The sequence below is a fragment of the Peromyscus eremicus genome, chromosome 3 (genome assembly GCF_949786415.1).
Source record: "Peromyscus eremicus chromosome 3, PerEre_H2_v1, whole genome shotgun sequence".
Lineage (NCBI taxonomy): Eukaryota > Metazoa > Chordata > Mammalia > Rodentia > Cricetidae > Peromyscus > Peromyscus eremicus.
Window position 1 is genome coordinate 35,273,728 of NC_081418.1, and position 15,742 is coordinate 35,289,469.

The following is a 15,742-nucleotide window of genomic DNA, read 5'->3' on the forward strand; positions in this document are numbered from 1 at the left end:
TGTACTCAATTTTCCTCTTTTTCTGTGGCTGTTCTTAAGTGTTCTCTCCATCTTTGGGGCTGTCACAATGGTCGGCAGGTAAATGAGCTTGCTGTCAAGCCTGACACGACTTGAGTTTGATCCCTAGGACCCACATGGTGGCAGAGAACAGAGTCCAGTAGGCTGTCCTTTATTTCCACACAGACTCAGTGGTACCCACACACATACATATACATAACTAAACAAAGTAATGAAAAGGTTGTCTTCCTCTCAACTTACTGGAGTTTCATTGTGAAATCTTTTGGAGTGACACGCATATCCTAACTAGGATGCTGAGTGTCTTCTTTTGGATAATTTCTGGCAATATCAGTTTTAGAATCCTACCTATCATTATTTCAAACATTGATTTTTTTGTTCCATTTCTGTTCTATTTTCATTCCTTTCAATTTTATAAAAAATATCCTAAAACTTACATACATATCCTTTAAGCAATTATATATCTCATTTTTCTCCATCTGTCCATTTTGGGTTGCTGTTAATTTTTTTAGAGTTTAACATTCTATAAATAGTTGCATTTGTAATTTTTATTGTATTGTATTTTAATTTTATTATAGATTCCTCCAATTTACTGTTTAACCTCCTCTTATGTAAGATTCTAATCTCAGGGTCTGTATTTTTAAGCTATTTAAGTTCCACCTTTGGAAAATGCCTGATTTAAATCTCTTGTTTAGTTTTTCACAGTGTGACGTTCTGTTCTTATGTTGTGGATTTTTTATTAAATTTCTGGGCCTGTTGAGAAATAAAAACAGCTTAAATACGACTGTTCTACAGTTTATGTATGAGATAGTTTTATGGCTGAAGTCGTTAAGGATGAAAACAATCAGTTTAGTTTCATCACGTTAGATCATAGTTATTATTATTCAACAGAGCTTTCTCTGTGGACAGTCTATGAAGCCTAAGTAAAGAACTTCTATTTCCATGTTCTTTAATACCAGATGGCCCAGGGTTATCACCAGGCCAGAGCACTTTATGTATTTTTCTCATTCACTTTATTTTTAGTCATGTGCCTGTGTGTGTGTGTGTGTGTGTGTGTGTGTGTTATGAACACAAGAGTGTAGGAGCCCCTGGAAGCCAGAAGAAGAGGTCAAGCTAGCTGACTTGGGTGCTGGGAGCTGGAAACTTGGGCCATCTGCAGTGCAATATGAGCTTTTAAAACTCAACTTCACAACCACTACGTTTCTTAACTTTGATATTACACTTATATTTAATAAAACAAAGATAATGAATACAAGCTAATAGGAATTTTGAAGGCTAATTTTTGTACACATTTAGACACTAAGCACAAACTCAAGTTTATAAGCCTGGGGGCAGATTATTTTCTTGGTCCATCATTTCACTGGACTTTTTAAAATTTATTTGAGATCTATATTTTAAATTCCTTCTTTGGATATATCTCAATTATGACTTCCTCTGATTGGACAATAAATATCCAGCATACCAGCTTAATCCCACACTCCAGCTGCCACTGCAGCCACAGTCCTAATTCATACAGAGGCTTAAACATTTTGTTTTTTGATCTTTGGTCCTTTTTCTTGTAATTCAGCTCAGCAAATAAGATGTATAATATATACGATCCAGCACTTCCAGGTGCTAGACAAGAAAATATTTACCTCCTATAACTTCAGACTGAACCCAGGGTCTTCAATATGTTGGGCACACATTCTACTACCAGGTTGCATCCCTAACCCTCATTTTTATGACAAAGATCTACCTTTGTAGCACAGCCTGGTAGTGAATTTAATAATCCTCTTGCCTCAGCCTCCCCAGTGATTCAATTATAGGAATGTGCCACCATGGTCATCTCAAAAAGAACTGTTAGTATTCTCTTACAACTGGACCACACTACCAATTTAAATACCTTAGCCTGGTCTTTGATTTTTTTCCCCAATGGACTTGCTGAATAAGACATCTAACTTTTGTCTTTGAGACATGCACCCAAGAGACATCAAATGCCAATTTCACATTCCAGAAATAAAAACAATTACAATGATGGGTCGAGTATATAAAATTAAGCAAAATATGTCCAATTTGTCTTAAGAATGAGTAAACTGTAATTAGATATTAAGGGATTTGGCAAAGCAATGCTTTAACAATAAATTAGTAACAGAACAAAAGATTATTTTGAGCATATAATTAATAAGCGTCACATCTCCAGCTCTTATTTGGGAGACTTTAAAACCATAATAAGAGTAGTTCCCTGGCACATCACTGCCATAATAATCCGAAACCTGCTGGGAGAGAGATGAAGAACACGGGAGGGTCTAACTTCTCTACACAGCTTGCAAATACCTCCAGCAGTTACTAACCAGAATACACAGCTATCACTGGGTGAAGTACTCGAGATACACTATTCATCTTGCCCGCCTCAATCACTTCTTCACCCGAACTCCCATGTAGGAGAACATTACCTTCATCTTTAAAAACTCGTCTTTCTATTTCTCAGTTTAAACCCCTTACATTATTTCCCAAGATCTTTAACACCGGTCCCCATCGCTTTTCTAATGGCATCGACTTGACTTCTGTTTTCTTCTCCATGACTCAACTCCTCCAGACTGTGCATAATCCAACTTCGAAAGTGTGCAGCATGAAATCTCTGCCTATGTCTACATGGAATTTATTTTGTTTAAATTCAAGAAATGTTCTCTTCTACCATCTTTGAAAGTGTAATACTTTTGAAAGTGTAAACTACATTTTTATCTTGTTTTAAAAACAAGTAGCACAAGTAGTTGTCCAGACCATATGACATATCCTCTCAAGTGCGTTCTCTTCTACTCTTCATATCTGACATTTGATTTTTAAACTCTAAATACTCTGTTTAAAATGTTTGGGAAATGGTCATCATAAGGTGATGTACCTTCTTTCATCCAAGTAGTAAAACTTTAATGCATTCAATTGGACCCAGGGAAGTATGAGGTATTAAAATTTATTTTTGAGAATTACATCTATGAGTACTGTATTCACACGTTCTCCCCTCCCTGGCCTCCCTCTAACTTCTTCCATGACCCCCTAAGTCCTTCTTGAATTCATAGTCTCTTATCCTTTAATTATTATTACTGTTTCATACCCTCTCACAATGTATAAATACACCCTACTGAGTTCATTTAGTACTGTACGTATGTGTTTAGGGCTGAACTTTTGTGATTGGCTAACCAATCAGGAGGCTTGTCCCTGGAGAAGACTAACTTTCCCTCTCAGTAACCGCTAATTGCTATAGCTGTTCATCTAGGGGTAGAATCTTTGGAGAATTCCCCTACCCACACTGGCATGTCAATGGGTGTTGTCATTTTTTAGGTCTTGGTTAGGCAAGTTCTTCATTTAAGCTGTAACCACTTCCATCAGCAAGCAGTCAAAACACTAGCACTATGAAGATTCAGGAAACAAACTTGGAGAAAGAATAAACCTAAACTTGGAAAACAGCTAGTTAAGGTGTATCACTCACACAACAAAACAAATGTGTATTTGTGTGACTCCTTTTATATCATCATGTGTGCCTGATTGTATGTTATGTATACCACATATATTCAGTATCTGAAGAGGCCAGAAGAGGGCACTGGATCCCTGGAACTGGAATTCCAGGTGGCTGTGATACACCAGATGTGGGTGCTACAAACAGAACCTAATTCCTCTGTAAGAGCAGTAAGAGCTCTTAACTGCCAAGCTTTCTCTTCAGCCCTGAAAAAGATATTTTTAAATTCTTAAAGATACATGTATCCTGTGAGAAATAAACCATTTCTATATACTTTACCATGTAGAAAAAAAGAAAATGCTAAAACATTGGAAGGCAGTGAGAAGTAAAAACAGGTTAGAAAAAGATAATATTTTAGCCGGGCGGTGGTGGCACATGCCTTTAATCCCAACACTCGGGAGGCAGAGGCAGGCGGATCTTTGTGAGTTCAAGGCCAGCCTGGTCTACAGAGTGAGATCCAGGAAAGGCGCAAAGCTACACAGAGAAACCCTGTCTTGAAAAACCAGAAAAAAAGATAATATTTTTGGAATTTAATGAACTGCAATATATACAAAAATATATTTTATTGAGTCTGACATGTATATTCTCTTGTAGTATGACTGGGGCTATTGGCATTACAGGTTTGTTTTTATGACAGGGCTATCTTAACATTCTGTTGATCCATTAATCAGCAAAAATCGACAAAATGTATAAAAGGTTATTTTAGCATTGAAGACAACACATTTTGATTATGTAGTAAGGGTTTGAAGAGAATACATTTGCAACTCAGAGACCAGGATATCAGAGGATTTGTAGCCCACTAAATAAAGAGTTAAACTGAGAGCTAAGCTTTATTGTAAAACTATACAATTATTCTCTAAAAACAAGCTGTATACATATAATCCCAACCCCTATGAGGGTGAGGTAGGAGAATTTTAAGTTCCAGGCCAACTTGAACAAAATAGTAAGACCTCTTCTCAACAAATCATGACAAACAAAAACAAACTTGGAATCTGTTGGAACATAGTAGTCTCAAGAAATAAGGTGTCTGGGCACTTGAGATTTTGAGATTGTGATTTCAACTCTAGTAAATGGAGAGTGGAATCTGCCTTTTCAAGGTTGCCCAGGTGACAATGCTCATATTGAGTCTAGGATGTGCCTCCTCACTCCAGGTTGGTGTCCCTTCCATGACATCACATTATGTTATAATTCTCATTCTGATACTTTAAACAACCACATTCCCTAATTAGAAGTCTAATTTCTCTAAATGTTTGGCAAAGCCATTATGTAAGACAGCCCTGAATTACTATCAAAGACTACCAAGGGTATTGGAGAGAAAAGTGAATTAAGTAATAAGTCAAGGTTACTCATCTCTTGATTATTCATTTCTTCTCAAGTATACATGTAATCCCAACACTCAGAGGCAGAGATCACAGACAGTCTGAGCTACAGAATGAGGTCTTGTCTCAAAACCAAATTAAACCAACCACCCACCACCATCATCACCAAAAAAAAAAAAAAGTCCCTCACCCCACAGAAAAGACAGTGAAGTAACGTGGGTGGTGAATTCTTCAGTGGAAAACAAAGCAGAGTAAGAAAAGGTAGAGGGTTGGATGCTGTGAACACACTGGGATTGCTGGTTCTCCTCTGCCTTCTGCCTCCTTGCTCTTCTACTTCTCTGCCTCTCTGTCTTTCCCCGAATCTCATGGGTCGATTCTTGCCATATCATTATGGGTAAAGCAGGAGCACATGATTTTGGTGTTGAGGATGTTAACTAAATGCCCTTATTAATGAATAATAAACTGACAGACACATGAAAAAGTGGCCATGCATCTAAGTGTAGTTTTAAATACTATGTTGCTCTATTTTGGGTGTAATTATTCTGGATAAATGTACTATAAATTTTAAGATACTGTCTTATTGCAAACCAAAATACCATTTTTCCAAAGAATTTTTACAAATATTATTTATATGTTCACACTGTTATCTGCTAAGGTATCCAGATTTGATATATATGAACCACCAAAAGTGTGAAAATTTTATGTCATTTAAGAACTAGACCTTAAAACAAAACAAAACAAAACAGCTAGACCTTAAAACTAGACAGAAGGTATCCAATGAAAAACACAATTATGTTGTTTATTCTTTATGTAAATTGGAAAATAGGTCCAGGTCCTGTTTAACGCTTATGTTAAGTATTTTATTTTTAGTTGGATTCAAATAATAAATCACTCTTTAACAGCAGGACATACAAAGTCTCAAGTACCAGTTAAAGAATCTTGAAAGACAACTAAAGGGAAAAACACCAAGTTCCAGCTTTAGACGAATGAGAACAGGGCCATAAAAGGATGAAATATTAAAAGGCTTGCTTCATTTCATATTTTACCTAAACATCGCAAAAACTGCCCAGTAGATCCAGAATCCCTTCCAGTACCTGGGCCCATAGGTACAACAAAGAGTACAGATGGGAGGGTAACAGAACACCAACGGTGGGCTGAGCTGTCACTAACAGTGAGGAAACCTGACCCATGAAACAACTGAGAGCCTGCAATTAGGCTCTGGGAAATATTGGCTCTAGAAGTAATGCACTACTCATACTAGACTCCTGAGTCACCAGTTACTTATTCGATTCAATAATATGATGCACATTTCACAATCCATTTGCTTACTCTAGAATTCCAAGAGCTCTGACTTTACCTGTTTCTTTTACAAGGTCATGCTACATCACATGCATAAGGCTAATTCAACAAGCAATCATTAGTGCACATTCAGGTGGTAACAACTTGGGTGCTACTGTTTACTAACCAGGGCCCAGAACAAATGGGACTCAGGTCATCTACAGGAGCCAGGAGTTACCCTGCTCCCCCCACTGTCAGCTGGAGGCAGTCAGACAGACAGCATCTACCTGCTCTGCACTGCAGCAACGAGGCAGGGGATTATTTACACAGAAACATGGAGGTCTGACCCACTCTGATCAAGTATTTGTTTTTCTCATAAGCTTCCTGGTGTATTACTGAACAAAGCTTACATAATTTACTATATTAAAATAGAAAAATCCCTTCAAGAGAAGTGCAGCAATCATAAACATTTAATATTCTTTACTCAGTCCACTTGTAATAACTCCAAACAGAACAGATTTGCTGGGAATTGGGGGAGGTAGACAGACTTTAATCTGAGGACAGCGCTAAGTCTGGCTTCAACATCATTACTTTCCACAGGGCACTTTATCTGATGCTGTGGTCCCACATGGTATCCATATCTGGGATAGGAAACCTCCTATTTTGTTCTTAATTGCCAACCTGCTTGCCACCTGCCCATATGCACACATGTAGGTGCTAACTATGAGATCTGAGAGACCACAGCATTCAGGTTTATATGTGTATTACTACTGCAGGGATCGTGTTAACAGCTGGCAGCTTAGCAACTGCCACCATCTAATTTCATTAAAGATTAAGGCTTTTAAAATCTTTATCTGGAAATGTTCTTGGCAGAGGGCAAAGGTGCTGCTGGAGTTATTTAAAAAAAAACTCAGCTTAATGTAATCAAGGAAAATGAACACATATTCAAGATACTGACAGATTTGTATAGAATATATATTATGATTAACTGTCATGGCCAAATGGCATAGAGAGATCTAACAATCATGTACAAATTCCTTAAAGAAAGGAAGGGCCGCGTTGTTACACAAATGCTCAGTGTGATCTGCACATACTCACTTAACAAATATTTTGTCTAATTCTACCTATGTTTGATACAGTGCTAAGTAGATACGTTGAAAAGGGTAAACAGATTAAAAGGTACAATGTATCCATAAAGTATTTTAACTGGAGATAAATGTTCTGGAAAAATTAAAACAGAGTGCTGTGACAGAGAGGTGGAAGGGATTTTAAAATGAGTAAGTGGAGAAGACACATTCGAATAGGCAACATTTGAAGTGAAAACTAAATTTAAAGGTAGGAAAAACAAGCTCTGGGGAAGAGAAAGAATGAACATTATGTCTACAGGAAGGTTTAGGAGTGATCAAACCATCTGAGAGAAAGCAGGTGACTTTCTCCAAAGTTGCCCAGGCACAGAAATCCACAAAACCACAGGAAAGGGGTCTAGAGACTTGGAAGATGCCAAGCCTTTCGATCTGCAGCAGTAATGCAAGATTTTAGAATGGTAGATGCTGATTGGTGATAGGAAGCTAAGGGCCAGAAATACATAGGATCTTTGCTAGGTCATGGATGTTTATTATTCTAAATGCCATGGGAATCACAAGAAGAATTTAGGCAGAAGGTCATCTTTTCTTTTCTAATAAGGCTAAATTTATTCAATATCCTAGAGTAAAACTTTTGATTGTAAGTATCCAACAGTATAAAAAGTGCAAAACAAATCTGTAGATTTCTAATATAATACAAAGTGCAAGACTCCATACATTGCATCCTACAGGCAGAGAGTGGAGGAGGAGAAGACTGTGGTTAAGGTCTAGTAGTAAATAAATAAATACAGAAGTAGAGACGACCCATCGAAGTATATTCTATCACCAATACTGCAGTCAAAATGTACAAAAAAATCCCATGTCAAAGTAACACAGGGGAATGGTAACAGCTGGACTCCGTATTACACCAAGGGCTGTGAGAACCAACCCACTCATTGAGAAGTCTATGCATGTGGTGGCTTGTACTAGGTAGGTTTTTTCCCAAAAAGAAGAGACACACAATGTGTCTTAATGCTAGTTATGTGTCAAAAGGTTATTTAGGTTCTACGAAAAATAGGTTATAAAGAAAATGGTGGAAGTGAAAGCAGAAAAAAGCAGGATGCTACTGTTCGAGTCCATGTGCAGATGATGGTGGTTTAAGCTAGTTTGGTAGTAGAGCAGATGGATGTGAATGGATATAAATGGAACACTAGTTTTCATAATTTAAGAAGCAATACTTTATGATTGACATGGAAGTAAGGAAAAGAGAGGGATCAAAGACAGTCCCTAGGTTTCCAAGATTAAATGCCCTGTTAACATTTCAGAGTTTATCATGCAAACTTTTAGGGCCACTTTAACCATTCTGTTAGCTACTCTTTGGAAAGTCCTAGCTATCAAGTATGAAAGTTGTTTTGAAAATAAACTTATAATATTATTGTCCTCTGATACTTTGATACAAATAAAGTCCACAACAAATGATTCTCTTTTCTTCATTATTGAAAATTTATGTTTTGAATGACTGAGATAAAATAAGGGGAAACTTAATAAAACATTTGATGGTAAAAACAAAATGACAAACAAGAAAAACAATAGCTAACATTTGGGAGAGCATTTACAATTCATGAGTTCTTTAAATGCTTATAGTCTTATTTAGCTTTATAAGTACCTGGCCCCTTAGACATAGAAATTTCTATAGCAGTATTTATACATATATACAAAATTTAATATATGGGAATTATATATTTTTATATATGAGAATTATTTATTTTTACTTTATCATTGTTTGTAGACAAAAACAAATTTTTAAGCAAGACAAATGAAGGTACAGATTATGTTATGGATGTAATCTTTCACTTACTATAATAAAGTAGACAGATTTTACCTGTTGACATGGTGATTGCTCCATTTTAAAAAGAGAACAAAGGAACACTCAAACACACACACACACACACACACACACACACACACACACACACACACACACATCAATGACTGATTCCATTAGGAATGATGTGTATTTGTCTATGTACGTTTAGGGCATCCTATCCGCAATGGTTACTTGTCTATTCTTGTGCAGGAGACTAGAGTAGATGCTACCTAGGAATTTTGATGGGGTCTTGATAAAGATTTCTTTTACCATTTACTAAAAAAACAAAACTTATATACAAATATTAAAGAATAACAACAACAAAAAGCTGAGTTGGATTGCAACTTACTGCAAAAACACCCACTGCTGCTAGCTTCCCGGCTCAAAAGGCCACACTCCTCCTCGCTCCAGTGAAGAACACTAGACAAATGAGACAACTGAAGAAAAGGGACAGACAAATCATCTATCCCAGGAAACGGAGTGAAATGGCATATGGGTATATTATCTAAAAAATTTTATGTCTTCCTAAATGTTTGTTTCTGCTTTTCTCTAAAGATTTAACACTATTGGTCTTCTAATAGTCCCAGTTCAATTAAAATTTAAAGCTGACTTTGGAGTTAGAGAATGGCTCTCCCCTTCTTTAAACTCAAGCATGTTGTTAAAAGGAAAATGCAAACTCCCTGTATCATGCCAGAAGAAAAGAGCCATCTTCTGCTATGGGACAGGAGAAAAGCCAAATTAATTAAGGGACTATTCTATTACTAATCTCAACTCTTTTATTCTATTCTGATTCTTTAAACTTTTCTTAAAGTATGAATTTTATATCAAAATTTACAAGATTAATATATATATTGTTAAGATATGAATGGTCATATCGAGTACTAACTAATTCTGGAAAGAAAAAAGGCTTCAATTAGCTGCATATATATGTCTTTGTGTTCGAGTCTCTTAACAGTTTTCTGCAGGAATTCACGGCCAGGCCTAACATCAACTGAAGTCTCCAGGAAGAAGATGGGGCCCCACAACAACAACAATTCCACGTGGACAATAATAACATCACTAAGCTGACAAACATCATCTACAAATCAGCTTTGAACTACAAGGTGCTCAGAGCAATTTTGAGATGACTAGCTGAGATGATCCAGTCTCAAAGACTACTTGAATAAGGATTTGAGATAAACCCTGAACTTTGGCATTATACACAGACTGGATAATGAAGGATATAGTTACCTTTCCTAGAATTTGATAATTAACCTAAAATTTTTCTTTTCAGGATAAAGATACCTTCGCCAATACCCAGCAGGAAGCAATTTTAAGAATACGACGCCCACATTCCCAAAGGGGTGGTGTGGGGTGGGTGGTTATTTTTTTGGTCTTTTAATGGGTTTTGGGTCTGGGATAATTTTCATTGATTAAGGGGGTTGGTTACAAGTTGTTGTCAAGGGTTAGGAAAAGGGCTAAGCAAAGGAGATTAGATTTAAGGTTCTTGTTTAAAAAAAAAGAAAGAAAAGAAAAGAAAAATGTAAATACATTGGATTGGATTGTTTTATATTGTATACAAATTATATATATTGAAATTGATATTGTTAGAAAATGCTATATGTATATTTCTAATTGTACTTATACCATTCATTTAACAATGTAATGCAATTTTCTGATCCTTGAATGTTATTATTACCAACTATTAGGATATAAAGAAATGAAAGTTAGTAGTTAGACATTATAATAGAACTTGTAGTCATATTAGGTATGTTTTCAAGACTGAGCAGATATATTTTAGATAGACAGGTCATCTTCAAACCCTTCAGAGATCTACAGAATATGGCACTTAAAATGTTTTAATAACTTAGAAAATTTTTCTTTTTTGTTATGACTATGAGACATGTCGGCTCCTGGCAGTACCAATCTACTTCAGAGAAAATATGGGCATTGAAAAAACTGCAATTGGAGTTAACTTTCATTGTGGCAAAAGTTAGCCACTGGACAACAAAGTATCCTCGAATCAACTGCTGACAAACAGGACAGACAGGACACGAAACAAAGGACTACTGATTCTTGCCAAAACAAGTGTGGTTATGGCTTTATCAAAAGGCATCTTCTGAGGCCAGGACAATATGGCACCATCCTTGAAGTGGCCTTCGCAATCCGGAAAAGGTACAGTGCCTTTTTCTTCGAAGGCAGCTGAACAGGCAGTGGGCCGATGGCTTCTGATGTGCTATGGAACAGCAGCTGAAACAGTTATTCTTGAAGGGTAATTAAGCTCATGCCTCTCAATAGTAGAATGGCATTTAATAGAGGGATGTGGAGAAGAACAGGATGCTGAGATGAAGCCACATACACACACAGCCAAGAAGAATGGCCAGCTGAATTCAAAAAACATCAACAATTTCCAGAATTTAAAATCCTGAATCATGACATGACACTAGTGGAATTCAGGTGTTTTCTGGTACATGGACTTTTCTCACCCAATGTGAGGTTGAACTGTTGGCCTTGTGTACATCGTACTTCACAGAGGAGTCTGTCAAATACGCTAAGCCTATAGGCTGAAGATAATGCCCCAAAACTGTAGAGAAACCTCAGATGACTGTCTAGGCAGCTGGCTGTTTCTGTCAACTCACAATTTTTTGGAAGTTGCTTGCATGTACTTCCTGTTTTATTTTTGTTAGCTAATATTATTTCCTTCTTGGGTCTCTGAGGGAGTTGAAGATTAGTTAGTTATAGTTGAAGATTAATTAGGATAGAAAGTGAATTAGATACATTTTGGACTTACCAAAATAGGATAGATAATGGAATTATTTTCTCTGAATTTGTCAAATACAAATGGACTAGACATTGTTTAGGTATTTATTACTTGTATATATTGTATATAGTTATTGTACTTTTGTATATAGTTTTTCTTATGTTTGTTATAAGCTTTTTCCTTTTTTCTTTTTATTAAAATAGAAAAGGGGAAATATGGTGATATTTTATTTTGTACTAAAATGTTATTTGTATGTTAATAAATAAAGTTTCCCCGGGGATCAGAGGTATTAGCAAGCCATAGGAAAGCTGGGTGGTGGTGGCACACGCCTTTAATCCCAGCACTTGGTAGGCAGAGCTAGGTAGATCTCTGTGTGTTCAGGGATACAGCCAGCATTGGAGACACACGCCTTTAATCTCAATACCAACCATAGAAGACCTGGAGGTCTGTACATACAGGCAGTGACGAGGTGGTCATGTGGTTGGGTTTACAACCAATGAGAAGGCAGAACCGAAAATCTTTATAAAGACTTTAACATAGGAAGTAGCTCTCTTTCGGAGAGGTAGGACCACCGCAGGAGGAAGGGTAAGGTTTTAGCTCTTAGCTCTTAGCTCTGAGCTCTTGGCTTTCTTCTTTGCATTGGTTCTGTGTTTCTTATTTAATAAGACGGTTGGTTACATCTACACTCCACCTCTTCTCCCTGGCCTTGTCCTGTCCATCACTAATGTAAACTCCACCCCTTGGACTAAAACACTCTTTTCAATTGGCTACTGGACCAGTGACAGAATCCCATAACTTTCCCCCTTTTTTGTCTAAGTAAGAAGGAAAGGTTTTAACTCTAACATAGTAAAACCATATACAATAAGAATTATTATCAAGTATTGTCCAAATAGAAAGGAAAGGTAATAACCTTAACAAAAATGAAACTACATACAACAAGAACAATTATCAAGTAAGAAATACAGTCTCAATGTCTAGTCTATAAGTAATTGGCAAATTTATAGAGATTACTCCATTAGCTATCCTCTCCTGAAGAGTCCAAAATCTGTACCTAATATTCGTTTTGTCCAGGTTTGGGAGAATCGTATCTCTGTCTAGTCTTCAACCCCATCAAAGACCTGAGAAGGAAATACTATTACCTGAGTAAGCAGGAAATACATAGCAAGCAACTTCCAAAAATATAAGAAATGACAGAAACATCTGGCTGCTTGGACAGTCACCCAAGTTTCCTCTGTAACTTTGGGGCATCCATCTTTGGCCTACAGGCCTAGAATACCTGACAGACTTTTTTTAGAAGCAGGAAATTTTGAAGGACTGTCCTACTCTGTCTTGGCAAAGTTCAGCAGTCATTTTTTCTTTGTGTCCTGCTTGTCCAGTCTGGACAGCATACTGTCAGCTGTCTAGGCAAGGGCAGTTTCTTGCACAAATGGCTATCTTTTGCCACAAAGAAAGCAAACTCAGAGTTTCTTCAATGTCCATCATCCTTTTTTGAAGTAGATCCATGACACCAGGAGATGTGTCTCATGTAAAAAAAAAAGCCCAAGTTATTAAAACATTTTAAATACTCTATTATATAGGTCTTTGATATACATATCTATCTAAAATATGTCTCTGTATGATCTTGAAAACATAGCTAACATGACTATAAGTTTGACAGTTATGGGTGACTCTTAACTTGTATTTCTTAATCATGCTAAATAGTTTGTAAAGATAACTTTCAAGGACTGAAATTTATATTATATTGTTAAATGAGCTGCATAGGTACAATACCTTAACAAGAGTAGAAATGCATGTTCAGTATGTTCTAAAAATAACCTTAAATTTGTATCAAGATACAAAAATATCTTAAACAGAAGTAGGAACATATATACAGTATAACAAAAATAACCTTAATTTGTATCAATATAAAAAATCCATACCAATGTAAAATATTTAAGATTAATAGTTGCTTTTTTAGTTTAAAAGTAGATTTAATAATCTACTCTTTTATCCTATCATTTTTTATCCCCCCCTTTTTTTCAGAACGAGATCCTTTTTTTCTGACCACACCCAGTAACAACTTGTATCCAAACCCCCTACACAATGACAAATATCCATAATCTAGTGTAAAACCAAAAACAACCCACCCCACCTCTGGAGAATGTGGATGTGATGTTATTAAAATTACTTCCTGCTGTCTGAGCGGTGATGGCATCTCTAGGGGACCCTGAAAAAACCAAAACAATGGACAAGTCCTACGAAGGCTAGCTGTATCATTTCTTGCCAGTCTCTGAGTAATGGGAAAGTATAGGGCTTGTCTGAAATCCTGGCTGGAGTAGTGCATGAGGGTGGATCATCTCAGCTAGCCACCTTAGAGTTGTCCTGAGCAGTTTGTAGTCCAAAGCTGACCTTTGGGTGGTGTTTATTAGTATAGCGGCATCACCACAAGCCAGGCAGAATTGTTGTTGTGGGGCTCCATCATCTTTTGGGAGACTACAGAGGTTGCTGCTAGGAATGTTTATTGTACTCTGCAGAGAACTTAAACATATTAAATGTCATAGGTTGTAAATCTTGGGGAGGTTAAAGGTCTATGATCTATTAAATACACCTAGGATACACAGGCTAGGTAACATTTCACCTTTCTGGGTCTTTGAGGGAGTTAAAGTAATTAGACTTAAAGTTTCCCTTAGTTATGACAAAAGGTAAAGATAAGATAGATAATAGAATATTTTCTCTAATTTTGCCAAATATAAACGGATTTAATATTGTAACTGTAATTCTTACTTAATAACTATTTTGGTTGTATATAATTTTACTATGTTAAATTTAAAACTTCCCCTTTTAATTAGGCAAAAAGGGGAAATGATGTGAAATAATTCTTCTGTACACTGTGAAGATTTGTCACTCGGCTTGCTTTAATAAAAAGCTGACTGGCCAGTAGCTAGACAGGAAGTATAGGTGGGACAGCCAGACACAGAGGAGGATGGGGAGGAGGGCAGAGTAAGAGGAGTCACCAGCAAGACATGGAGAGGAAACAGGAGGTACAAGATGAAAGAGAGGTAACACCATGTGGCAGAAGGTAGATGAATAGAAATGGGATAATTTAAGTTGTAAAAGCTAGTTAGTGATAAGCCTGAGCCATTGGCTGAGCATTTAAAACTAATTTAAGACTCTGTGTCGGTTATTTGGGAACTGATGGGTGGACAGGACAGAAAAACTCCGCCTACAGGGTCTTTCATTTTCTACCACAAAAACCATGTGTTGGTATACTAAGCATGTCCAACTTAGTCAGCCACAGAGCCACCATACTGATCTTTGTGGATGTGACAGCTATGCCTTTATCACTTCAAACTGTCTTGTTGTATAAGCAAACAAATGCTATTCCAAACTAAAACCCCTCACGCTGCAACTACCTTCATGTTCGACGTGCACTAGTGCCATCTCAAACGCCTGTGAGGAGTTAGCTTCAGCAGGTCCTCCAAATATGCTGAGTCCTTCAGAAATCATCAGGCAAAGAGGGCCACTTCTTTAGGTTTAAACAGAATCCCGACAACATCTCCCTGAGAAGCGGTGCTTCTCATGTGCTCGCAGCATGTTCCGCTCACTGCCTGTTTACATCCTGTGCCAACTCAGCTGGTGTGTAATTAACATGATGTCTTGATAACCTGCTGTCGTTTGCAGCAACTTCAAGTCATGATTCTGACACTTCGACAACAAGCAGTGAACACCTGATACGGGGCCAACACGACATAGATGTCTACTTCAGTTTCCAGTGATGTCACACAGTCAGTCGTTTTCCTAATCCCAGGGCTCTTCAGGCTACCACTCCAGGGTTACGTCTTTAATGTGGCAACACTGCTTTGTACCTTATGGCACTAAAGATCCCTAGTGATTTTTAAGATACCTGTTTATGTTCAGATGATGAACTGTGGTTATATGCATTAATTTAATAATAACCATATGGAACAGGAAATATGAGCTTTGACTCTACTG

At 37.0% G+C, this 15,742-nt stretch overlaps 1 protein-coding gene across 5 annotated transcripts in view; it reads right to left on the reverse strand.

The window, feature by feature from the left end:
- Nucleotides 1-15,742, reverse strand: part of Cadps2 (calcium dependent secretion activator 2) — a 540,468-nt gene that overhangs the window by 170,095 nt on the left and 354,631 nt on the right. The gene's annotated exons all lie outside the window — the stretch shown is intronic.